General features: G+C 40.0%; 1 protein-coding gene across 2 annotated transcripts in view; it reads right to left on the reverse strand.

The window, feature by feature from the left end:
• Positions 1-16,590, reverse strand: part of CSNK1G2 (casein kinase 1 gamma 2) — a 78,643-nt gene extending 62,053 nt beyond the window's left edge. For both annotated transcript variants that reach the window (XM_031948126.1, XM_031948123.1), the window contains exon 1: positions 16,491-16,590. The gene's annotated coding sequence lies outside the window, so the exon portion shown is untranslated. The remainder of the gene's footprint in view (positions 1-16,490) is intronic.
• Between the last annotated feature and the right edge of the window lie 235 nt (positions 16,591-16,825).

Below are 16,825 nucleotides of genomic sequence, written 5' to 3' on the forward strand. Positions count from 1 at the left end.
AATATTCGCACTAAATAAGCAGACAGTGCACCTTCGAATCACCCAGCCTTCGTTGCTAGGCTTTGTACTTTGACTCATAGTCTACAACAAACCATGACAGAGACCTAGCTTTCTTAGATTCTATCCTAAGCTCCACATGGCCTTGCTGGGGAACAATGCCTTCTAAGGCCTCTCTTATTTCAAAGGCAACCCAAAGGAGTATACCTTGCAAATGACAAAGAACAAAAAGGCAGCAAATCAGATCAACGGAAAATACAATATGTTTTCGAATAAAATTAGGAAACAATTGAGCTTCAAGCCCCAATACTTAATTAGGCATCTAATATGCTGAGAACTGTGACTAGGCCTGAGGAATAAATAGTTCTTAATTTCATAAGCTCATAATCTGGGGGCAGAAGGATATAAGAGCAGAGGCTAGATAACCACTTATCAAAGTTTTGGACAACATTCGTGTCTCAACCACGCTGAGATTCAATAGGAAAAAAAATCAACACTAGCAAATTGAAGCAACTTCGTAACAAGTAAAATACAAAGTAACATTAAGAGAAGTAACAAGCAAATTAAGGTCCAGGGTGGAGTTGGGGGACCATTTCTGAGCAAGATTTTGAAGATGGATAGAATTTCAACAGGTAAATGAAACAAGATGAAGGAGAGGAAGGAAGGTTTTTACAAGTATAATGAACAATGAGCAAAGGTCCAGAGGTGGAATGTGTGACAGGGAGTGGCTAATGGACCATGCACTTTCACTAGGGAGTAAGGTAGGAGACAAGGGGATGAAATAAGGCAAAAAGGACGGAAGGCTTCCAGACTCCAGAAGCCCTGGAATGGCCAAGGTGTAGGGAGAAATGACTGAAGGTTTTGAGCAAGAAATGGTATAGATACAAACATTCTGCAAGTGTTTACAGTATATAGGATATTAAGGATCTAAAGATTAGATAAAATTAGTCCCTGACTTTTAAGAGATCAGACTGAATGAGGAAAATTAATTTAGCCATAGATGAGAGATAAAATGAATAAAAGTGGAAATTGCAGGCAGAGACTCTAGTTAGGAAGCAAATACAACAGGCCAGATGAGTGGTAATTAATGAAGGCCTAACAGAATTAAGCATTAAGAACATTGGGCAGGAAGTTGCTCAGTGGATAGAATACCAAACCTGGAGTCAAGAAGGCCTGAGACAATTTGAGCCTCAGATACTTATTGGCTATATGACCCTAAGCAAGTCACTTAACTCCGTTTCCCCGTTTCTTCATCTGTGATAAGCTGGAAAAGTAAATGGCAAGCCACTCCTGTATCTTTGCCAAAAACAAAAACAAAAACAAAAAACCCAGACATGACTGAAACAACAGAACAACAAGGAGCAAGAACAAAATGGTAGAGACAGGATTCCACCTAATTTCTAGAAAATAGGAAGTACCAATCAAAATTAGTGTTTTGTGGGGGTTTTTTGTTTGTTTTGTTTTGTTTTAATGTGGAAAGAGTAGAATTCACTGGAAGTTTCAGTACTTCAGTGAATTCTACTCTTTCCATGGCAAAACTCAGGAGTTAAGTCTTAATAGTCACTATGGCTCCACACTCCCAGTGTGTGTTTGTTCTCAAAATGAAGTCTGTTGAGAAAAAAATTAACAGTCCTTGTTCTGAAGAGTGCCACATTTATAATTCCTCCTACTTCTGAGGGTAGTGGTGAGGGTCAAATGAGTTAACAATTGTAAAACACTAGCACAGTGCCTGGCACACAGTAAAGCCCTATGGAGATAGTCATTATTCTCAATATTGTTATTTAGTTCAGAATTATTACTTTTTGCTCTTCATATTCTCAAGTCCCCCAAAAACCAAAGTATAGTCATTTTAATGTAGAGAAGAAAATCAGATGTGTCCTGAATTTGGCACATAACAAGATGGCCTGACTTCACCAAGAACTGGCAGCCTCTTTCAGACTAGAATCCTGTTCTTATTTAGACTTTGCCATTCTGTTCCAATACAATTCTAGTTGGCTAAATGGTGCCCAGTTAACAAGTAAACAATCTCACATACAGAGTTACAAAGCTGTAACTCAGTCAGAACTGTAGGAACTTTATGATATACATAAATATGTTCAGATTGGAATAGGGCTCCTGGAGAGCACCTTGGCACAAAATCTCATTGCATAGTTGGGGAAAAAAGATGCTCAAAAGGGCAAAAGTGAGATGGCTACTGGCTAAGAAGGCCTCTCACACTCAGACCAACATTCTATTGTATCAACCATGCTACCTCCTTGCATTCCCATTGGAATTTATCATCCGAGGATAAAAGTTGCTTGAAGATTAATCTACGCCAAATCCAGATTACGTGAAATAATTTTCTATATGTAATGATATACATGGATATTTCCATATCTATGAAGGCCTTCCCTTTCATTTCTCTTAAGACAATTTCCTCATTTGTAAAATGATTCATTTTAAATAAGCACACTTGAATCTTTCATTCTCAAAATTCAAGTGAAACATTTAAGCCAAATGCTCTGATACTCCCTAGAACTAAGGTTCTTGTGAATAATTTTCCATGACTCAATAAACCTGAATGGGAGAAAAAAATCTTACATTTTTATTTTCACAAAACTTTCTTCAATTATGAATTTTAGAAAATGAACAAGTATCAATAGTACTTATAATAAGTACTTATTGGTCATAAGTCATAAGTCATAAGTACTTATGAATAAGTATCAATAGTACTTATAATTTTGTATATCACAACTATTACAATTCTCAAAATATACTCATTACTTCAAAACTACTATACTTATACCCACAATTAAGATTACAGTCTTCTTATCTACAAACTATATTTCAAACTTATTGGTTCCTCCTGTATCCCATGTATTTTTATTTTATATAACATTCTGAGAAGTGGCTTAGGTTTCATTAAATCTCCAAAGAGGTCATTATCACAAATAAAGGTTAAGTACTCTTAGGAGGAATAGGTTTATTTTGCTCAGCTTCAGAGAATGAGGGCAAGTGAACAGAAATTAAAGGGAAGCAGATTTTAGTTCAGTATGAAGACTTCCTAATTAAAGCTAATAGCAAAGTAAACTGCTTTGTAAGCTCTTAAACTGGAGGTCCTTAAATACAAGATGACTATTTGTCAAGAATGTGGCTGGCAATACCTGGCACACATCAAGTACTTAAATGCTTTTTGATTGATTCATATTTGAGATAAGGATTAAACCGGATGATTTCCAAGCTCTACCTTGGCCATAGAGTTCTATAAAATAAAACCAGTATATCCTGTATAATTCACATTAGGAAGGTGGCCTAGTAGACCCAGACTTCAAACTGTACTACAAAGCAATAATCATTATTGGTACTGGCTAAGAAATAGTGGTGAGAGTACTGGAGAGAGCACCGTCCCTGAAGTCAGGAAGACCTGAGTTCAAATGTGACCTCAGACACTTAACACTTCCTAGCTGTGTGCCCCCAGCTGTGTCACTTAAACCCAACTGCCTCAGCAAAAAAAAAAAAAGTAGTGATGGGCCAAATTAGGTACACAATACCTAATAGTAAATGAAAACAATACTGTAGTGTTTAATAAACCCAAAGATCCAAGCTTTCTGGGTAAGAAATTCACTATGAAAACATCTATGAAACAAACTGCTATAGAAAATAGAAAGCAGTTTGACAAAAACTAAGTACAGGCCAACATCTTACACTCACAAATATGCCAAGATAAAGTCAAAATGGCCATGTGATTTAGACAAAAAGGATAATATCCCCAACAAATTAGAAGAGCACGGAAAATTTTACCTGTCAAATCTATGGAAAAGGGAAGAATTTATGACCAAATGAGTGTATTATAGGATGTAAAATGGATAATCTTGATTACATTAAAAAAATTTTGCATAAAACCAATGAAGGCAAGATTAGGAAAGCAGGAAATTGGGAAGTTAAATTTTATGTTAAGTTTTTCTGACAAAGGAGTCACTTCCAAATATATAGAGAACCAAGTCAAATTTATAAGAATACAAATTCTCCAGTGGATAAATGGTCAAAGAATATGAACAGGTTATTTTTCAAAAGAAATCAAAGCTATCTATACTCATTTGAAAATATGAGTTATATTGATTAGAAGAATGCAAATTTAAAAAGGCATGAAGTGATACCATCAGATTAACTAATATGACAGAAAAGGAAAATAAAATTTGTTGAAGGTGGTGTGGAAAAACAGGGACACTAATGCAATACTGGTAGAGTTGTGACCTACACAACCATTTTGGATAGGGGACAGATTAAACCAACCCTGTAAACCTTTTTAGGAAGGTGGGAAAAGTATTCTTTTTCCCCCCAAACAAAACTGCATTGTAATGTCATCATCAAGCCTCTACACAGATAGTTCTCAATAATTAGAAGGTACTTAATTTTAGAGACCACCACTCATGGAAAGTCCAACCCTAGTTATTCATGTTTTCCTAATCTTCAAATTACATTTTAATATATTAAATTATATTTTACTTATACTTACTTAGGCTTATATGATCACAGATTTAAGACTCCAAATGCCATCTAGTATAACCCCTTCATTTTATAGATGAGCAAAAAGAAGTCCATTTATCAGTTTACATGCTCTTACTAATAACATATAATCTCCCCAAGAACTATTTTTATCTGTGAATGACTGCGAATGACTCCGTGAAACAATGATCCAAGACAATTCTGAAGGACTTATGATGGAAAATGTTACCTATCTCCAAAGAAAGAACTGATGGAATCTGAATAAAGATCAAAGCATACCTTTTGCTAACTATTTTTCTTGGAGGCTTTTGTCTATTTCTTTCACAGCATAGATAATATGGCAATGTTTTGCGTGACTGCATACATATTTTCTATATCAAATTGCTTGCCTTCTCAAGGATGGGGAGAAGCAAAGGAATTTGGAAGTCAAAATTTTAATTTTAATTTTTTTTCAATTATATTTAAAAACATTTTTTAAAAGTTTGTTGTTTTTTTTTTAATGCCCTAGGGCTTAATAGTCATATTATGACTCTGGAGGCAAACCTGAAAAGAAAGCCTATTTAATGAGATATTTGCCCAATGCTAAAAACTTCTAACCTTCCTCTTAGTCCACTGGTTCTCAATATTCAGTAAAGGAGCCTGGAGACCTTTTCATAGGATCCATGATGTCAAAGTTATTTAATAGCAATACAAAGATGTCTTAATTTCTAATATGGTAAATATTGATAGAATCCACAAAACAGCAAAAAAGCTCTTTGGAAAGATACTAAGTCAAGTTAATGACTAATATGAAAATGTCTTACATGACTGCACATGTATAACCTATATTTCATTGCTTACTGTCTCAGGGAAAGGGAGGGATACAATCTGGAACTCAAAACTTAAAATAAAAAGGAAATGCTTAAAAAAAATTAAAAGACAAATGGGGAAAAATATATAACTGTTGTTTTAACAGTCCAGAAGTTCTGAAACTAAACAATTTGAGAACCTTTGTCATTACATAGTAGTTTATGGATTATCATGAGCAAGTCATACTCTTCTGTGGGGACATCTGTAACATGAGAATCTTAAACTAGATTACCTTTCAGTTCTAATACTGTGTTCTAAAATCCCATCCAACTTATAGAATTTCAGGAATTGAAGGAACCTCAAATTCCACTCCACAATTTACTGAGAATCCTGGTTATATTCAAAAGGATGTCTTATGAGTCTTTATTTGAAGGAACCCAGTAACTGCCAAAAAGTCCATTCCAATTCCAGAAAGTTCTCTTAGTTACAAGTTTTTCTTTACATCAAGTCTCAATCTCTACACCCATTGCCCTATTCTGCCTTCTGGGACTAAACAAAACGAAATACCTCTTCTACATAGGAGTCCTTTCAAATATTTCAAAACCATTATCATGTCCCCCCAGCGCTTCTCTTTTCCAGGTTCCATCTCACATTCCTTCCACCTATCTTTACATAGCAGGGTCTTTTCATCATCCTAAGCTCCCTCCTCTACATGTTCAATAATTTGTTAATGGTGATGCCCTATACACAACATTACAGTGTAGTCAGATTAGAATACATTCTCGTTCTATACATGATTTCTCTCAATGCAAACCAAAATAATTTTTTACTATTATACTACAACAACACACTGATGAATATTAAACTTACAACTCACTAACACCATGGCTTTCTGTGCTTTTCTAAGGTCCTTTTCCACATCTTATATTGTGTTCTACATTCTAAGGATTCTTTCAGGACTATTATTTTATATATCCCTTATTCTAAAGACTCTTTGAAACACTACTATTCTGCTCTAAAACTCCTCTCAGATTTGACAGTCTACCTTCAAAGACCCCTGGATTCTAAATTATAAAATTAACTTTTGTAATTCTGACAGTTCTTTAAAAAGTGAAAAAAAAAAATCACTTATAAAGGAGAAAAACAGACATTCACTAAATCTGAACACAGACCTAAAGGAGCAACAATCCTGAAGCCTGAGTCAGTAGACTAAGGATTCCTAGCTACATAATACCCCCACTTAGTACCACAGAGACTCAAGACTTTCAAGGAATTTCACGCCAAGAAGTCCAATCGGAAAGAAGTTGTTGCCAATGTAACACTAACCTTGCTCTGGAAAGACTCTGGTGACCCAGGAGGGTGTAATTACATTTGTTACAGACACATCCTGCTGAGGATGAAAGGTGTGATGAAAGCTTCAAAATTCACTTGGGTATGAAGGTGGGAGAAGCTGAATTTAGAGGTTGACGAACAAGCAATTCATGCCAACATCAAACTACATCAAGAGTTTGAAAGTTGCTTCCTGTTGCTTGCCATAGAGGGTGTCCCTTGGAAACAAAGTACACCTATGACATAAGTCCTTACAAATAAAGTTACATTCTGACAACCCATCAGCAGAGAGAAGAATCCAGAGCCTTTTAGACAACAGATTCCATTAAGGAGCTTCAAGGGAGTAAGTCTGAACTTTTGGTTTTAGCAAAAGTCTTGGAGGAAACAAGATACTCCAGACAGCTGTTTTCCTGATACTTCCCAGCCTTCTTAAAGTATACAATGAACATAATTTAAACTTTACTTGATAATTTAAGATTACCACTGTAACATCTGTGTGTGGTATGTGAAGGAAAAAACCAGAACTTGGAATTATTGAGTTTAATTCATGGCTCCTTCATTTATTCATGTGACCATTAGTGGGCCAATCAGCATCATGGGGTTGAAAAAACATTCATTGCCTTGGGGATTGGACATATGGATAGCTATTTGCTACCTGTTATCTTGGGCAATTTATTCTGCCACTCCAGAGTCTTAGTTTCCCTATCCTTAAAATAAGTCTTTTCCTGTTTTAATCCTTTTTCAAAATCACTTCAACCTTATATTCATAATCTAATAAGGTAATCTTTATAAATAAGGAAAATCCCAGAGTCAACCCAAACTAATTCACTTCTCCCCTCAGATCAGATCACATGACTGTGGTTGACTTCAGAGATTAAAAGATGCTACTTTGAATACATTTCTATAGAACTCTTTTAAGTAGCCGCCTCTACCAAGTCAAAAGCATGTGAAGAAAAGAGGACTGCGATACATTGTGGGACTTTGTTTTGTTTGACTGCGTATTTGTTACAAGGGTTTGGGGTTTTTTGGTTTTCAATGGGAGGGAAGGGGAAGTGGAAGTGGGATAAGGTTCTCCCCCTAACATAAAAGCACAGAAGGAATTACAAATATGCAAGACAACTTTGAAAGTTCCACATTGAATTTATTATATATTTGTATCACATTATTATATATTTGAAAAGTTTTATAAAACGATGTGCAAATTCATGTACAATCTGTTCATTTGTATATGGAAATATTTCAGAATAATGGTTTTTTAAACCATACACAAAAAATAATAATGTATCATTTGTACCATGTTTCATAGTTTCATAGAACATACATTCTCCAGAAGCACACTTAAATCTTTTAGAGCTCCGAGTTTCTTTCAATAAAAAAGTTGCTCTCTGAATCAGGCAGAGACTTAAGAGCTGTTTCAAGGAGATTCAGCAACAAGACATTGATAACAGAGGGTGGGAAGTTCCAATGAAACAGAGGGTGTTAATAACTACCTGAGTGATTTCTTTGCCTATCTTTTGCTAATTCCCAAGCATAAGTGCTCAAGCTACAAGGGGGTGATTTTTTGAAATCAATTTTTTGAAAATTCCAGGAAATGTTATGAATTTTCACACTATTTTTCCAAAGCCCTTCTATTTAATTTGTATTGCGTTTGGAAACATTTCTCATCTGCCCTATTACTTCCCTAGACCTATCAAAGTCATTTAACTTCTCTCAGTACCCAACCCCAGGGTTGTTTGTAAAGGTACAATGAGATAATTTTAAAGTGCTTTGCAAACCTTAAAGTACTGGATGAATGCTAACTATTACTATCACTAGCTTTTACTACTATAGCCTCATCTTGGCATTGCAGATAGTAAGTGCTTACCCAAATGGAGTACATGACTTGGTTCCAAAGGCTACAAAAAAAGAATAAAAAGAAAAAAAGCTCCTTCTACCAATGAGGTCTTCACCTTCTCAGTAATGTGAAGTCCAAGTCTTGAGTTGCCTAGAGCACTAGGTTAAAAGTTATAACACCATGACTCAGAAGCAGGATCTGAATCCAAATCTTCTAGGAAGTTCTTATCTACTCTGTTAAGTTTTAAGAGCACATTCTACTGAGAGAGACAAGACCCCGGCAGAGACAAAGTCCCTAAGGTTCATCTCAGGGTCATCCCTGACCCTTTCCCCTTCTTTAGCACCTTATACAAGTGTATACAAGTATATACAAATATACATACATATACAAGTTTCCAAATCTTGTGCATCTACCAACCCAGCCCCCACCCCCCATCCCAAGTCAGGTCCCACATCACTGCTTCAATTAGAGGTTTCTAATTGGTCTTCCTGTTTCTACTTTCTCGACACTTATCTATACTATCTTCCATATAGCTGCCACATTATTATTCCCAAATCCAAGGTCTGACCCTCTTACTTCCCTCATCAAAAACTTCCACAGCTCTCTCCTACCCCTAGGATAAAATACTAAACCTTATTAGACATGGAAAGCTGCAGTTAACTTCTCCAGATTTATTTCCCATCACACTCTTCACTGCAGATTCCAAATGAATGATGGGCTATTTCCATTTCTCTGTGCACAACACTGTACCTCATGTATGCCTTTGAAGACCTTGGCTGCTCTTTCCCCCACCACACCTTGGAATTCCTAGCTACCCCCCATGCCTTTCCTCATCCCTTCCTCCCACTGTAAGCATGTCTTCTGATGCCCATCAAAACTTTGTATTTACTCATTAGGGTCACATTGACAATAAAATATGAACTTCTAGACTGCGGAGTTCTGGTCCATGCTGACCCTGGCACCCAGGAACCCTCAGCACCCAAGGACCCAGGTATCCCCAGCATGATCCCATGAATGGAGCTGCTGTTTGATAAATGCCTTCTTCCCAGCACTAAATTGCAGGCACTCTCCTGAAATGGCAGCTGCAATCAACCTTAAAAGCTAAGAAACAGGTTAGTAAAGGAGGGGAAGAAAGGCTTTCCTAATATATGCCACGGGAATGGCTGAAACACAGGCCCAGAAAAGGGATGAGGTTTTTTTCAGGGGAGGAAGGCTGTTGGAGAGAGGTTGGGTGAGGAGGAGTAAGCAGTCCCATTTGGTAGAGGAGGTGCCAGGTCATGCATGGTCTCGTGTCTCTCCATATTCTAATCCTTCCTCCTTCCTAAAGTACACCTCCTTTGTGTACTCCAATTCCTGCAACTCCCCATCATTTCTAGAGTTAAATGAAAATCTTGTGTGGTATTCAAAACTCTTCACAAACTGGTCTCAACTTACCCTTTTCAGCTTTAATGCATATTGCTCCCCTTCACATTATAGTCTAGGCCAAAGTTATCCAAAATGTGGCCCTTAACAAATGTAACTGGGAAAGGTTTAACTAAATAAAAACACAACACTGACAATGTTAGTCAGCATGCAGCCCACAGGCACTGAGTTGGACACTACTAGTCTAGGCACTCTGGTTCTCAGATAGGATGTTCCATCTCATTTCCATGCCTTTACATTTCATCACTATATCTCTAAGAATCACTAGCTTCCCTTAAGTCTTATCTCAAGCACCAACTTCTACAAGAAAAATGTTTCAACACCACCTTATCTACTTTGAATTGACTTATTTAGGTTTATGTTTGTCTGCCTTGGAAGAATGATATATACAAAGAGGCAATTTTTGTGTTTGTATTGTGCATAATGAGAGGCAGTTTAAAAATGTTCTATTGATCAGCAAGAACTCTGAACCTTATTTTGTATTCCATATACAACTACTGAAGGGATCTGAGCCCTGCAGATGGCAATGACAGAAGAGTGCTAAGATCAGGACTTTCTGTCAGATATTTAATCTGTCAGTGATATAAATGATGGACTGGAAAGGGGACAGGCTATAGGAACGAGTTTATAGAATCAGCTAATCTGGTTTTGTTCTCCAACAATGAATGGAACATGCTTAAGATTCTTCCTTCCACTTCCAGCTTCCAAAAGCTGAAAGACAGCCATTAGACATCCTCAGTGACCTCAACCCATCTTTGTCCACCATGATCTTCAATCCTGTCCCCATCCTATGACTGCATAGATTTGTCAAAATTCTTCCCCAAAATGTAATACCCAGAAGAGTTCTCAATGAAAAATGGTAAACAAAAGGCCTCAACTCAGAAAATGAGATGAATGTGAGATAAAAATCAATAGAACTTAGGATTAAGAAGTTATTTTTAAAATTTTTTAAAATCAAGGTTTCAAACAAATAGATTTGGTTTTGCCACTTAAATGAAAAAAATAGTTGCCCGAAAGGTAAGGCTGCCACATTTTAGTAGAATATTTACAAGATAGTTCCAAGCATGCACATTATAGCATGCAGATGAATATATCTAGAATATAAGAGACTTATCCATGCTAAGAAACTGTTGATTTTCAACACTATATCTATATACAGATATTGACTCTTACCAAAATAGTTTCCAAACTCCTTTACTATCCAGGTAACTTGTCTGTAGATTTTTAAAATGCAAGACCTAGAATTTTACTTAACATTCCAGAAGCGGTCTGACCAGAATAGGGGAACAAGGACTGTTATCCTCCCTGACCAGAAAGCTTGTTAAGGTAGGATGGACTTAGTCTATTCATATAAGTTATCATGAATAAGAGCGCCACAGAAATAAAAAGGATACCGTACATGCCATTTAATTATGTTAAAAAAAAAAAATCAAAAAATTTGTTCAGAATTATTTTCTGACCACAGAATAATTTGAGCGAGCTGTGATAACAATACAATATACACCAAACAAGTACCACACTGATACATATGCCACTTACCACCCCACCACGCCAAAGATGAAAACAGAGGACATTATTACAGATCTTTGAGGTTTACAAAGCAGATTACCTAATGTCAGAACAATCCTGTTGGTGGGAGGGGGAAGATGGCTTCATACCAAAATGACCATTTTACAGATTTTGTTGAGAAAAATTCACTCCCAGATCTCTCTAAGCCTACTATACCTTGCTAAATCTGATAAAATAGCATATACAATACTGAATATAATTATATTTCTTGAAGGCAAGGCCTGATTTTGTTCTTGTACCTTCCCCCAAATATGAGGCTAACTATGGATCGACTATATGCTCTAGCCCCAAAATGAGCTTTCTTTAAAAGTAAATAAAACATGCTTGCCATCTGGGGGAGGGGGGAAATCGGAACCAAAAGTAAGTGCAAGGGATAATGTTGTACTGGCATGGGTTCTGTCAATAAAAAGTTATTTAAAAAAGTAAATAAAACATAAAAAGCCAATTACATGGACTATACTTAAGGTACAGATGCAGTACCTTCCCCCAAATATGAGGCTAAATATGGATTGACTATATTCTCTAGCCCCAAAATGAGCTCTTTAAAAGTAAAAAAAAACAAGAAAAAGCCAAATACATAGACTATACTTGTGGTACAAATGCAGGGCATAGGTGCTGGGAAGTATACTCTCTGCTCAACCCATATCACACTCTTACCTGAGCAAGCCTAATGTGGAAGCAGTGACAGCTTCTGCCTTCAAAGAGCATACAATCTAACAAAAAAAATCAGCCCAAGTGGCTTCTACCACTTCCAGCTTTTAGGTCACTTTAATCAGCTTTCTTAATGCTTAGCTAGAAACCTCAGAATGCTTTCCTGAATAAGCAGCTCTGACATACTATGAAGAGAACCACTAATAGAGCTGAAAAATACCATAGACAGACACTACCTAATTCGACGACCCCTCCCCAAGTTTTACAGATAACTGAATAGATTTCAAGCAAGTCACCAGGCCCCAAAGCCCTGCACTTCAAGTCTCCCGATTTCCCAGTTTAGTGTTCTGTACAACACACCAGAGGTCACAGTGTGGCACCTGTTTTAGAGCAGGTAACTAAGTACACACGCTTTGTGTTTGGACACTGATGAAAACTGTCAGCTTTCTAAATACAAATAAGAGAAGATATACAAATGATTATTAGAACTTGTCAAATATTCCATATTGGATAGGGGATGGTAGCAAGGAAACATGTTCAAAAGTCCCAAAGGTGGTCAGTCATAGCTCTATGGAGAAACACTACCAGCTTTAACACCCTTCTCCAGACATCTGAGAACCCATTTTCCAGAACCCTGGAGTTCAAAAGTTCTCAAAGGGAAGAGGTCAATCATACCTCTATGGAGAAACACTACTAGCTTTTAACACCCTTTTTCAGACATTCTGAACCCTGTATCACCCAAAATATCTCGAGTCCAAAACAGTCAGTTTCCTTCAAAACGCCAAAACTCCAGCTTCTATGAGCTTGGATTTAGGGCTCCCATGCAAAGGAAACACGAGGAAAATCCCAAACCTCAGATAACTACAAACCAGACCACAGAAAGGAAAAGTCCTCAATTCAGCAATAGTGACACTAAACCAATGTTTCCTGATGTTCCATAGAACCCTGCTATTCTATATTACAACCCTAAAATTTATGAACTGTGTCAATATAATTTGGGCCCCAGTGTTGTTTCCAGGGTCCCTCCATGTTGAAATTCTGTCCTTTGCCAACCAACCTAAGGATTCGTGCCTCTGGGATACTGTAAAGCCAGAGTTATTTTTTTTAAAGTTATAAACTTATGATTCCTTTGAATCATTAAATTGTGCCCAAATTTCATATCCAAGTTAATAGTCAAAGAATCTTTCAATGTTTCATGGCCTCTCATGATATTGCTAACCTAGGTTCATGACAATAATGGTTATTGCCATGAACCACCTTTAAATAGAAAAGGCCTGGTAGCAAATTTGAGAAGGAAAAAAGAGGACAAAGTTGGTGCTCTAATATTTCCCCGCCTCATTCAGATCACACTTGCCCCGTTACATGTGGCAAGACAACACATGGGAGAAGGGATCACAGATTAGGACAGAGGTCCCCAACAGGTCAACTGGCAAACCTGACTTGGTCAATCTTGAGCTGGCAAGCTAACAAGACTTCTCTAAGGCCTGAAAGGGGGTGGGGGCAGGGAAAGAGGAGGAGAAAAGAAATGGGAGCAAAGAAAAATGGCTTTAAAAAAAAATGCCAATCTGGTCCTCTTTCCACCTGACTAGGGAATAAGGAGGCTAGAAGCTGTATTTTATAGGGTCAAATAATCATCTCTAAGAAGGAAGACATTTGGTCACTGGGGGTAGTCAACCTTTCTCACATCAAGCTGAAAATAAATGGATCCTTGTATTAGGCTATGACCTAGCAAAGGGAGTGAACAGGGCCCAGCCTCAGCAAGTAGAAATTCTTCTGGTTGGAGCCTACGCAGAATGCCAGGGACTGAGGAAGGAAAAGAAAGTATAATGAACCACAGAATGGCATTAGGCCTAAATCCACTGAACATATTTACTGGCAACTGGTGTGAGAAGATTTAGCTTCTCCAGTCCAAGGTGAAAAGCTCAATGTCCATAACAGCAATCTTCAGCCTTTTTCCAGAGTCCCTGAGTCACTCTAGTATTAACGGTCTGGGAAGCAAGTAAACCTCAGGTGGATGGAGTGGGGGCCTGATGTTAGTTCATACACATAGAGACATAAATATATAAACATAGAAAGACATATGTACCAGTAAAAATGGCCACATCTCTATAAGGTATAAACAACCTTTTCCCAAAGAATGAAAACCATGGATATACAGGAATCCTACCAAATTCATCACTTCCTCTTAAACTTTCTCAAACTCCTAATGTAATTACCATCCAATTTTTTTAAGAGCATGCACAATACTGAAAAGGGTGCTAACCTTGGACATTTATCAGGGATTCAAAGAAATCACAGGGAATAACACAATACAATAAATAAAACAAGGACCTTTTCTTCCTCCCTCCAAAAAATACCAGCTCAAATATTCTATGGCTTCTGGTAACTAGCTGAACTACATGGACTCCCAATTATTCATGTCTAAGATATTTCAGTGAAACAGTATCAAGCAAAAAGACAAATTTTAAAAAGGTAATTTTTTGGGGAGGACTAATTTTATAGATTCATTCATTCATAGAGATCTCATTCAAGATGAGAAATTTCAGAAAGTAACTGTTACTGGCTCAAATAACTAACCTAATGGAAGAACTGATACACAGTTCCCTCACTACCCCAATAACCCCACTCCCAATCTCCTCCCCTTCCCCAAAGGCTGAACAGTATTATCAAATTTATGACTTGAACAAATGGATGTCCAATTAACAACCATATTTAAGAATTCATCTAAAGCCATTCCCAAAGATCCTGTCCTCCCCCATACCTACCACCCTTCTCACATGTGGCTATCCTGCTCTTTCCTGTTTCCATCCTCAAGTTGTTTGTTCACCGCAGACAGCAAACATCTCCAATGATTTTTTTTTTAAACAGCTTCTGCTCTCTGGAGGAGGGAGGAGACAGGCTGTGTGGCTTCAAGAACTGCCTGGCTGCCAGTTTGGTGAATATACTTGACAGAAGAATTGCCCAAAGTCTGGGCCACTTTATTTCCCCAAATTCCATTTGGTGGCAGGCAATCGGAGTGAGTGAGCCCCTAACCATACTGCCAGGGGTCTTTCCTCCCATGCACAGTACTATTAACTTCCCTCCTTCAGACCCGATATCCTGGTCACCTTCTCAGTTTAACATCTGTTTTTTGTTGGGGTTTTTTTTTTTTTTTTTGCTGTGGCGAGTGGCTTAGAAAAATGGCTACCACCCTCATTCCTCCGCTTCCCATCAACACTGCCGGTCCCACTAGCTCACGTAAGCCTCCTGCTTTCTCTTTGGTTATTTTTTAGTTTCCCTCTCCTGGGTTGCCCTGACCCCTCCCCAACCTCCCCCCAGGTTGAATCCTTTGTAAGGCTCTCACAGTTGAGCAGATGGGTTTTGTCCAGGAGCTGGGGAGCCCTCGGGAAGGGGAAATGAGGACTATGGAGGCCACCCACAGTGAAAGGGGGGTGGGGGTAGGGAAGCCCACTGGGGTTTTGTCCAGGAGCTGGGGAGCATCACCTTAGTTTTCCAAAGTAAGGCACAACTCCTACATCAAGGGACAAACTTGGGGGGGAAGAGAGGATTCGGGGAAAGGGAGAGAGTAAGGGGGGAAGGCGCTTGAAAACACGCCCCTCAAGGGCTCTGAAAAGTATCTGGCCTCCAAAGCCCACCGGCTTTCAACCTGGAGAAAGGAGAAGGGTGTGGGAAACTAAGGAAAACCTCCCTTCCCGGAGTGGGGGAAGGGCCCGAGCTCCACATCTCCGGTCTAAGAGGTGGAGGGGGGGCGGGTAGGCAGGGAAGCCGCAGCCCTCCAAGCCTCCTTTCCCACCCCCCGGAGGAAGAGCCCAAGGCCTCCGCAGCCCTCGGGGGGCCGCGGGCCGGACAGGAGAGCCACACGGGGCTTAGCAGCCCGCGCCCCTGCAAGAAGGGGGTGTGCGAGGGTGACAGGCGCAAGGATCCCGCTCCCAGCCCTCGCCCGCCGAGGGGCGGAGGGGGAAACAAAGTGCCCGGGCGGGTTGTTAGCTCTGCTTACGGGAGCGCCCACCTCCACCTGGGGGAGACCTCCCCACCGCGCTCGCAGGCTCCCAGAAAACAAAGCCATGGGAGGAGGGCTGCCGAGGGAAGGGGAGCGCTGTGGGCAAAGAGGGTGCCGGAGACGGAGCCCCAGAGGAGGGGTAACCTCAGCAGGAAGTCTGGGAAAGAGTCCGGGAGGGAGGAATCGCCACGGGGAGGGGGGGCAGGGAGGGTGGGAAAAGGGAGGGGTCTCAGAAGGGGGGCAGGGAAGGAGAAGCAGGGAGCTCGGGGTTACGGGAGGGGGGGGGGTCTGAGCGAGACCTCAGAAAATGCGTGCCTCGCCTCCCTTTCATCGGTCCGGGGACAGCGGGCGGCGGCAGGACCAAGGCCAGAACCAGGAGCAGGGTGGCCCCCGCCCCCTGCCCAGGGCTTTTACCTCAGGGTCCGGGCGATCACCAACGGGGCCCCGCAGCCCCCACCCCCGCCGCCGCCGCCGCCCTGCTCCTCATAGCTGGGGTGGGGGGCCGCCGCCGCCGCCGCCGCCGTTACCGACGCTCCTCCTCCTCTTCCTCAGCGTCTGCTTGCTCGGCCCTACCCAACCTGTGGTTTCCTTAAGCCCCTGTCGCTGCTGCCGCCGCTGCCGCCGCCTCTTCCTCCCCGCCGGCTCCGACTCAAGCTCCGGCTCCGGCTCCCCCTCCCCCGCCCGCCGCGGCGGCCCGGAGCCCGCCCCGCAGCAGCCAGTGTGGGCAAAGCGACGCCTCCACGTACGCC

Source organism: Sarcophilus harrisii, chromosome 1 (genome assembly GCF_902635505.1).
Source record: "Sarcophilus harrisii chromosome 1, mSarHar1.11, whole genome shotgun sequence".
In the NCBI taxonomy this organism is placed as follows: Eukaryota; Metazoa; Chordata; class Mammalia; order Dasyuromorphia; family Dasyuridae; genus Sarcophilus; species Sarcophilus harrisii.